Source organism: Magallana gigas, chromosome 6 (assembly GCF_963853765.1).
Source record: "Magallana gigas chromosome 6, xbMagGiga1.1, whole genome shotgun sequence".
Classification (NCBI taxonomy): Eukaryota; Metazoa; Mollusca; class Bivalvia; order Ostreida; family Ostreidae; genus Magallana; species Magallana gigas.
The window spans coordinates 43106741-43117690 of NC_088858.1; the positions used below are offsets into that span (position 1 = coordinate 43106741).

The 10950-nt window shown below is 34.3% G+C and overlaps 1 pseudogene; it reads left to right on the plus strand.

Annotated features, from left to right (window-relative positions):
- Positions 1-1150: 1150 nt before the first annotated feature.
- Positions 1151-9080, plus strand: LOC105327251 (uncharacterized; annotated as a pseudogene).
- Positions 9081-10950: the final 1870 nt, after the last annotated feature.

Sequence of the window (10950 nt, forward strand, 5' to 3'; positions counted from 1 at the left end):
CAATTGCAAAAGATTATTCTATATGACTATTGGGACGTAATATTGTTGATCATCGGCACATGTAGGCGCGCGGGTTCGAAACAAAGGATACAAATGGTGTGATACATTCGTAATTTTCTCTTAAATGAACATAAATGTATCAGTCCTAGAGTTAGAATTCAAAAAAAGTTATTGAACAAAATACTCTGAACACTCTGTTTACTGCACTTTGTCGGTAAAAATGAAATTTTATGAAAAACTTTATAATTTAAGATTTGTTCAGATGTGGCATTGGGATTTTGAAACAAATTTAGACTTAAGTCAAAATTTCAATTGATTATTAAATTATAATTGCCATAAAGTTACGCTTAAAATTTGTTATCATCAACATAATGTAGAGACAATTTAAAAGCATTTCATTTTTAATCATATGATTACCAGACAATAGGACAGTGTACAAAGTTTAAATTAAGTCCAAGAGTGCTTCATAATCCTTGGGCGTGATGTCATCTACAAATACTTTTAACACCTGAACCAATTTGTTTATACTCACTATATTTTTTATTTCATCCAAAGAAAATCCACTGAAAAGTTCTTGTATAGTCAAATTTTACAATTTAAAAAAAAGGATTAAATATCACAAAAAGTCAAATTCAATACATCGTTATTAACGATATTTAAAAATTCATTAAATTTCATCGTAAAAAGAATAACTTAATTTCATAATATCTTGAAGTGTATAACATCTAATTTTTTATAGCAATCCATATAAAGAAGAACCTATGGTATATGTGTCACCACCCACTATAGTCAAATGATCCGGTGATTTTTTATGTATGTTTTAAATGCTTTGATTAATTGTTTATTTAAACACTACCTGATGAATATAAAATGATTTTAAAAATTGAATACACAGTGATTGTTCTATGAATTTAATACAGATACACGAAAACACCTATATTTAAATGACGGACAAATATACATTGTAGGGCAACCGCTACAATTTACTAACTATAAAGGCAGAGTGACACTTTCAATGAAACTTAGTTTGTTCAGATTATAAACCTGATTAAACACGATTGCGATTTATTGATATACCCTGAAACATGACCGGACGGTTCAAACACAATGCATTGCTCTCAAAGCAAACCGGAAAACCCCAATCTACGTCTGTTCTACTTTCGGTTTTGTTATACTTTCTAAGTATAGCATACATTTTTTAAAAATCGTGCACTTTGACAACGGGTATACATACAATGTTTGTCAAATATATGTTTTGACTTAATTGAAATAAAAAATGGCGACAGGTACGGATTTACATAATAGTGAAATCCTGTATCATAGAGAAGAGCATGCGTGCCCTTCGGAAAATGAGGAAAGGAAACCAAGGTCGGAGAACAGTACATCAAATTCAGTAAGCAGAGACGAAAATCAAACAAACGATGAAAACCGAACAGCTGATTCAGCGGCAGTGGATAATGACAAACAAAATCATGACGCTGGTACAATGGACGGAAGAGGAACCACTGAATCAAAAGCAGGTGGAAAGGATTCAAAACAAAAACAATCGCGAAAGAAAAAGGAAGAATACACCATCACTTTCTTCTACCTACAGAATGTGGATTCGGCCCGTGATGTATTGATGACAAACATCCCGGCTGGCATTAAGATAGTAAATGAAGAGAGAATAGGTAATGTAAATGTAACATTTCAAACAAATTATCAAAGTTACTCAACGTACATGTAAAGACAAGGTACAGATATCCGGGCCTAATATTTAATGTGTATGAACACGTTTTCAGAAAATGTTATAATTACAGACTAAATAAATACACTGAGGCATTAATATTGAATTTAACCGTATTTATAAGCGTATTGATGCATATTTATAATAATCTAGTAAATAGTATACGTTTTTAAATCAATTTCCGCAACAATTTGTTAACGGGATCTTTAGTAATCTGGGAATGACCCAGGCTATTAGGGTAAACATTGTATTCCACCGCTCAGTAACCTTACACCGAAATCGAAGTACTCAGTATTTGGAGTGTTACAAAGAGTAAGATTTCCATGTAATCTTTTAATATACCGGTATCAGATTTAAACTTACGATGACCAACTGACATGCTATACATTCTACGTTCTCTTTTAACGTGGAACTTCATTTTTGTGCGAATTGTTTCATCGGTTTCTAAGTCAACATCCATTTTAGTGCACCGTAGAGATAGCCTGGCCATTGAGTACGCAATGAGCTCGACTTATAAAATATATATAACAGCTGAAAACAATACAATGTAATATTTCCTCAAAAGAATAAAGTATCAAATACACTGGGCGAACATTAACTTTAAGTTATCAGAACGATCTGGCAAATTCATTATATGTAATATTATATCAATCGCTGACATGTAAAATAACTTATTTCAAAGCTTGTTATATGGTGCTCCTTATACCTCATGCAGCAATGTTATAAATGGAATCTTAATTTCTTCTTATTTTTTTAGAAAATGACAGCGAACATTCATATGCAGAGTACTCTAAAATTTACAGAGTGAAAATTGTGTCCGAGGAACAAATGAAGAGCAGACAATTTGAGTCTTTTATGTATAATCTTTGGTTGTCAAAAAGACCGGAAAACGAAAATTATTGCTACATTGATATTAGGAATAAAGATACGCGTCGAAATGACTCAAGAAAACCTGTTTCAACAATACAAGATGTCAAATTCTACGGCGGTGCCCTGTTATCACCAGTAACATTTTCAGAGCATTGGTCCATGACAGCAAGCGAAATGGAATTCGAAGCCGTTTTTGAAAATGATAAAGGAGTTTTGACGATTCAGAGCGTGGTCCATGGCAAGGAGAATCAAGAAGCCGTGGAAATTTCCTACAACTCCATGCATGAAACAATCGTTGTATATCCAGATAATCAATCCACTATCTTAATTATCAATGTAAAATCCAATCCAAAGATCTTCAATAGGAAGAAAATAAATGAAAATAAAACAGAAGAGGTGAGAAATGTGAGCATTTCTGGTACAACCCGAGAAGAGTTCGGTAGATCCAATAGTTTTTATATCACATGGCCAAGTAATATATTCCATGATTTGAAAAATAAATCGAAAAATCCAGTAGGATTGGAGGTTATTTCCCGATTTAAACGGCTGGGTTTCAACGTCGTCTATGCTGATGTTACCGTGATACCTTATTTAAAGAGGGCAATGACATTTTCATTTGAAGATTTTGACACGGAATATGCCTGGAATTGCCTTTGTTCTCGCGGGTTCAAAGTCACCGATCACTTAAACGGGGAGAATGTGTCATTTCTAAGAAGTATCAAGGGGAAGCTGACTCCAGATATGTTACATCATATGACCTTAAAGACAAATGACCGTCCTTTTATTCACTTTGCCAGTCTCATTTCTAAACAGATCGAAAAAAACGAAATTATCATAAAAGAGGCAGATGACATGCCTCCTGGCTACTCAAATATTCGTCGAATGGTCTTGACACCAACAAAGCATGTATTTTATCCAAAAGAACCAATTGTTCAAAATCGTATTATTCGACAATATGCAGAAGAATATTTTATTAGAATAGTTTTCCGCGATGAGGATTATGAAAAAGTGAGTGCAATTGCACCTAACTCCCTCGATTCAGTTATAGACGCAATGAAACAATTTTTGTGCGCTGGATTTCGAATCCTAACGCGTCATTATGAATTTTTAGGATGTTCTAACAGCCAACTTCGAGAACATGGTTTTTGGTTTTTTTGTCCAAACGATGATACAAACGCACAGATGATTCGTGATAACTGTGGTGACATTTCACGGGAGACTTGTGTTGCATCGTACGTTTCACGCTTTGGTCTTTGTTTTTCTGCATCACGTGACACGGTCGATGTTGGTATGCAGGACGGAGAATTAGTACATGAAGAAGACATCGATAGAAATAACTACTGCTTTTCCGATGGTATTGGTAAAATATCCCCTTGTCTGGCTAATAAGGTATTTGTTTAAATATTTATTGTTGAAATAATGATATAATTTAATCTTTGATAGAAATAAATCGATATTGATATTAATTAAAAGTAGACACGTCACTGCAAATGCTTTAATATTTGACAAACATTAATTGCAGATACATTGTTACGTGTAATCAATGTCAATAATTTAGATTTTCAGTTTTGATTTGATAAGTTACGGTATTATAAATGTAAATCGTTGAAATAGGTTACTAAAACTCTTGGTTACAAAGTGAAGCCCTCTGCATTTCAAATTCGATATGGAGGGTGCAAAGGGGTTATTTCACAAGATCCAGAACTTGGTGAGGAGAAAGACGTCCTTGTAATTCGTAAGAGCATGAATAAATTCAATTCGGAGTCGAAAAATCTCGAGATTCTTGAAGTAACAAAACCAGGTATGAACATTTCAGAATAGGTTCTGAAGCATTATGTATTATCTAAACAAATTATACTAATTTAAAATGTGTAATGTAAATACGAATTGTACCATTCATTAGGGAGACTTCACTTAAACCGACAAGCAATCACACTTTTATCTGGACTTGGTGTCGCCGATAAAGTATTCTTATCCCTTCAAGAAAAGATGTTGTTTAGTTTGGCAGACACGATGCTCTATGACAAGGAGGCTATTAAAGTTCTATCTGCGGTGTGTATTCGTATCTATATGTAATCTTAATTCAGTTGGTTATTTGAAAATTCATTTTGAAATGTTTTCATTCATGTTTTATCATAATGAATATTACTTCTTTACAGTTGTCAATTCATATCCGGTTTAAACAACTTCAAAAAAGTGGAATTGTGTTTGTTAAAGAGCCATTCTTTAGATCCATGTTAATAACAATCTATAAGTGCAAAATTCGGGATTTGATGCGACGTGCACGGATCCAATTATCATGGGAAAAAGGGCGCATTATGATGGGAACATTAGATGATACAGGAACATTAGAATACGGCCAGGTCTTTGTACAGTATTCACAAAAACCAGGGAAGGAACAGGAAGACAAAATTGTTCTTGAGGGACCGGTTGTAGCTACGAAAAACCCCTGTTTTCATCCCGGGGATTTGCGCAAATATGTCGCTGTAGATGTTTCTGCCTTACATCACATGTTTGATTGCATTGTATTTCCTCAAAAAGGGAAACGACCTCATCCCAATGAAATGTCGGGATCGGATCTTGATGGTGACATGTATTTTGTAAGCTGGGACGACCAGTTTTACAATGTTATTAAAAATCAAGAACCTATGGATTTCCCAAAAGCAAATAAAAAAGACTTGCATTGTAGGGTCAATGTCAATGACATAATTGACTTTGTTGGAGAATATATAAAAAATGACAACTTAGGTATTATTGCCAACGCACATGTTGTGCATGCTGATATGAAAAGCATTTTTACGGATGCCTGCAAGCAGCTAGCGAAAATGCATTCTGATGCAGTTGATTTTCCTAAAACTGGACAACCAGCAAAAATGTTTAGAGACCTAAAAGTAGATAAATATCCAGATTTTATGCAGAAAACAGATAAACCACAGTATTTGTCGAAAAAGGTTCTTGGGAAATTGTTCAGGCAGTGCAGAGCCCTTGAACAAGCACAAACTAGACAGAAAGACCACACCAAAATAATTAGAAGTATTGTTCCAGATAAAGATCTGCTTTTGATTGACTGGCAAAAGTATGAAGACGATGCCGTTGTTGCGAGAAATACTTACAATGAAAAGGTTCGACAACTTTTGCTTCTGTATGGAATAGAAAATGAAACTGAAGCTATTTCTGGAATAATTCGAAGACTTAATCCTCAGCGAGGATGCCTGAAAGATGAAAAATATGAAATAGAAAAAATAATAAAAATGAAAATGTCTGTTGTGTGTAAACATACAAGAGAACGCTTTTTTTACGAATTTGGAGGTGAATCAAACATTGATTTTCACCGTTGTGAGAGTGAAATACTAAGGAAGGCTTCAGCATGGTATGCTGTGACTTATCGTCGAGACTTCGATAACCCTGAACCATTGTTAAGCTTTCCTTGGGTTATCTCTGATGTGATAGGTTTGCTGAAACAGGATAAAAGTGAAAAGAGGGAACAATTGCTGCCACAGGACCTAACAGACGAAGATGAAACCGACTTTGACAATTTATTTGAAATAGGATCGTCAATAGTACGTCGATATTTCTCTACTAAGTATCAAAGGCATGAAACTTTGCAAAGACTGAAAAATTTTGGGAATACTGTTTTTCGTATTCTTGAACCTGTCAAGGGAGCATCTTTTTTTCCAATTGGACTATTTGTGACAGGGTTGAGAGACGATGAAAACACTTTAGATATTTATATTAGTACGCACAAAAGCAAGTATGCAACTACTTTAAAAAACATTCAGAAGTTGTTTTTTAAAAGTGGTTTCCATGTTGAGAGGGGCTTTAATCACAAATATAGAATTTCTATCAATGACACCAAATTTTATGTCAGATTTTTAAAGGACGTTAACATTTTACGTCATTCATTTTTTTTTCTCAAACTTTGTGCGAGAAAACAAAGCGATTGCTCCGGTAATTATGTTCCTTTTAGACTGGGCAAGGCGAACATCTATTACTTTGGGATCAAGACAAATTTTTGATGAAATAACTTTTTCAATGGTCATTATTGAATGTATACTGAGCATGGAGGATCTCAAGAAAGATTTAAAGTGTTCATTTCCTGAAACACTGCTAGCAAATTCTTCTGGATTAGACCTCGTGGAAATGGTAGAAATTGATGATATTTCAAGAAGCAATCAAAAGATTTTGGCAAAAGTAGTGATGTATTTTTTCAGAGAGTACAGAGCAACTCTAGCTAACGAAGCAAGTGGAGGAATGATCAAATTTATTTCTGATCCATCTCATAAAGATCCAAATGTTAACATTCTCAAAAACTCATTGAGTCAAAGTAATACAACGGCGCTACTAAATGAGATGCTTTGTGGTTATCAAGAAATAGCTGAGAGAAATACGATTGATAACTTCTTTGGAGATGTTGATCTTGTTGAGAATCATCTCGTTTTAAACCTTCCACTTGATACTTGGGATTCTGTTCTGTTTGCAGAAGCATACACTGAAAGAAGACTTTCTAAGGAAACGGGTGCAATAGTTAGAATCCGGAGAGCCAACTTTAGAGAAACTAAGGGGGTGATATTAGAAGCTTGGGGTAATTCTGAGCAGCTCTGGAAGGTCAACAAATCGTTACAAGACCTTGGAGACAAATCATCCAAGTTCGTAACAACCTATTCCAGAGACAAGGCGTTCGTTGAAAGAGCTTTTGTGACAATATTTGAACGTTCTAGATCGACAGATGATATGCTGGATTTTAAACCTTATACTGGATTGATTCAAGAGCAGCATAAGCACCGAGAAGCTGTACATCTTCCATACTTGCAATGCGTCGTTCGAAAGTTTGAGCCGTCCATAGAACATGTGGACGACAATGACCCCGACTGTCAGATATTTCAAAACGTTTTCCTACAACAGATTAACGTTGTTAGAGAAAACTATGATTATACATTTCACGGCATTCTCCGCTTTGTGATGACGTTTGGCAATGTGTATATTGTTGACGTCGATAAACCCAGTATGCCTATAAAAGATATGCAAGAAAAATTGCATCGCAAACAGTTTATTGAAAGAAAAGAATACCACTCACTAAATAAAACATCACGAGGAAACGGAGTGAGACGTCAGAGAGGTGGAAGTTACACTAGTCTTCGTAATAATCTCAGTGTAGGTTCGAGGGGGCGAAGAATCAGTAGCTCATTCATACCATCCGAATGTAACCCAGAAAGGGTAAAGGAGTTCTTGGAAAAATTTGGATTTCAGGAAGACGGCATGGAAAATAAGTACTACGTCAGCCTCTATACTGGTGAAGCTGACTTCGGTAAACCTCACACAGGTTCATGTGTTCTAGATAAAGACATGAATTTCATCGAGTTCCGTCTTGCAGATTTAAAATGGCTAGCCGGAGACGTTATACGACTGAAGTCCAATGAAAAAAAGATACCTTTGGATGTCCGTTGCAAACTACAGTCCAGAAGAATCCTTGACATCGAAAGTATACGGCAAATGAGTGACTTGAAAGGAATTCTTGACGACAGCTGTCATCTGATGGAAAAACGAGGCGATATTCTTTGCATTTCGCCCCATTTCAAAGACAGGGTTACACTTGTGCGTGAAAAACAAGTGAATTCGTATTCATATCCCTGCACAGATTCTTCCGACGAAGGCAGTGTATGGCACGATATGAAAATTGATGTGGCAACGGTAAAAGAACATTCTGAATACAATCGCATCACGGGCAGGTTTTCAGACATTGTTTGTCGGACAGAAGTCACTATGATGCCAAAGTTTCCTGATCTAAATTCTAGCGATAAAGATTTGATCAAATACGCAAGAAGAACCTGGAATCTTGCATTGTTTCTTGGTAGCCAATTTGACTGAAATTGTTTCTTAATTAACACACATGTACAGTGAAGTCGCCAATTCCGGGTCGTCTCCAATTCCGGGGCATTTGTGTGTATTTCATGTCACGTTGTTTAAATTGAAGCATTAAAAAACTTAATAAATACATTGATCACGAACTATAGGCCTCTCTGTCCTTGAGCATTAAACGATATTCGAAGCGTTTTCAAGATGGAAAATTTCACACATCGTTGACATGCTATTTTCTTTATTTACGCTGCAGCGTGGTTGATGCAAAGTTGTTGGAGGGCGTAAATGGATGAAAAATATTGCACATGCATTCAGTTATATGTCAACAATTATTCAGAATGATAACTGCTCAAATAAATTAACACCAATTAATTAATCAATCTGAAGGAATTTTCCCAATTTACTAACTTCAAATGCCATTACTATTATATGGTAAAGATGCATGTTTGTTTTCTGATTCAGAGGCTAGATTATGCATTCTTTACCAGATGAATTTTGTCATGAATCTTCCGTATAAAATTATACATTGTACTTAATTTATTAAACGTTATACCGGTAGTTAATTCAATAATGTGGAATATCATGTATCAGTATATCAATTGTGTGCAAATAAAGACAAGCAGGTTTATTTGTGTGAAAAGATTATTACATGACTGTATGCAGGGTCATTTTCGTCTTTCTTCACGTGAAAAATTTTTTGCCCCGTCTTAAATTCGTCCAGACACAATTGTATTAAAGAGGAGACCGTTTGAGACAGTCAAATTTCCAGTTTAAAATCGTCTACTGACAACGAGGGCGAAACGGGCAAAAAGAAAACGGGCGAATATAGTATATAGTATTACTTAACAACGAAACATAACTTACTTTCAATTTCTTAGATGTATAAATTGGATTTTTTCTCCTTGGATAATTCACGTTTTGAAATTTTTCGTACGATCAATTTTGCTGTATAATTTTGTATAATTTTTTTTTATTCTTTCGGGTGTAGATTGTTTCAAGAGAGAATATCGTTTATCAGATTACGTGTAGTTTATGAGACGATGATTTTTTACCATCAAACTATAGACGCATTATGAACATGGCCTGTTGATTAATTTTTCTAAACTAAAAGGTAACTGTATAAACAATGCAAATTATGAATTATTAGATTGAGGGGTTTTGTGGTGTTTTGCTGTTGTGTTGTTGTTGGGTTTTTGTCATCTTCGCTAGCCAAGTGATTTCGATCCACTTTGCTCCCGTTTATTGGGAGAGCAAAGTGGACCAAAAACCCTTGGCTAGCGAAGATGGGTTTTTGTATTTTTATTTTATTTTATTTATTTAGTTATTTATTTATTTTATTTTCTTTGGTTTTTTTTGTTTTTTTTTTTTGAGGGGGTGTTTTGTTTTTGTTTTTTCTAAAAAAATTTTTTTTGTTATTTTTTTTTGGGGGGGGGGGGGTGGGAGGGGGTAATTCTGTTATACATATAAATGTACCCCCCCCCCCTCCGTACATTTATACGTAGAACAGTATAATCGTAAAATTTCGGAATATTAATTTTTACTTGTAAATATTAATTGGTTTTTTCCTTCAGTTAATATGACTTAATATTTGATAGTTGAACTTATTGATCTAACTCTTAGTATATATAAATATTCGCAAATAATTAAATAAAGTGTTAAAGTGTTTAATTATTTAATCCAATGCCAGCTGAATCAATAATTATCCTGCATATTTTAAGAATATATGTATTACTCTCTCTCTCTCTCTCTCTCTCTCTCTCTCTCTCGCTCTCTCTCATTGAATGAATTTAAAAAATACCCATATGTATATATGTTTTCTACCAAAAGGCATGATTTGTCACATTCTATTTGGCACTATACGATTTTGAAATTCGAAGAGAAGTGCCTTTGACTGGGACGGTTAGTAAGTGAGGGATAAAAATTGCGTGTTTTGTTACTCTATAAAGACAATGCCAAAATTTTTCCATCTTTATCTTTCCATTGCAATTTGCTAAAATTTTAATATTATGGATGAATATACATGTAGTAAGATTGTGAAAAGAAATGGCATTAAACCAATATCGAAAATTGCTTCTCTTTTTAGTTCAAAGCGGAAAAAGAACAGAATTGAAAGCCTGAATTTACAAATAGTTTAAAACATATTCCGATCAAGATTGTAAATTATCGCGTCAGCATACCTCATGAATGGAAACCAACAGCAATGTCTTCAAGCAATAGTATTATTCTCACACACGTGTCTATTGCATTCCAGAAAACTGAAGGACACTCGAATACTTTATCCGATAGATCTATCATTTGACTGACATTTGGAATAAATATGAACCTTAGAGATAGATGTTGATCGGAATAAATTACAGAAATTGAGTTACATGTATATAATATGTGTGTATACATAAAACATTAAGGTCCTTTTTTAAGTAATCTCTTCATAAGTTTACTAAAAACTGTTCACAATTCTAATTGTTGTAACTTGCAAATAATTTTTTACACAGATCCAA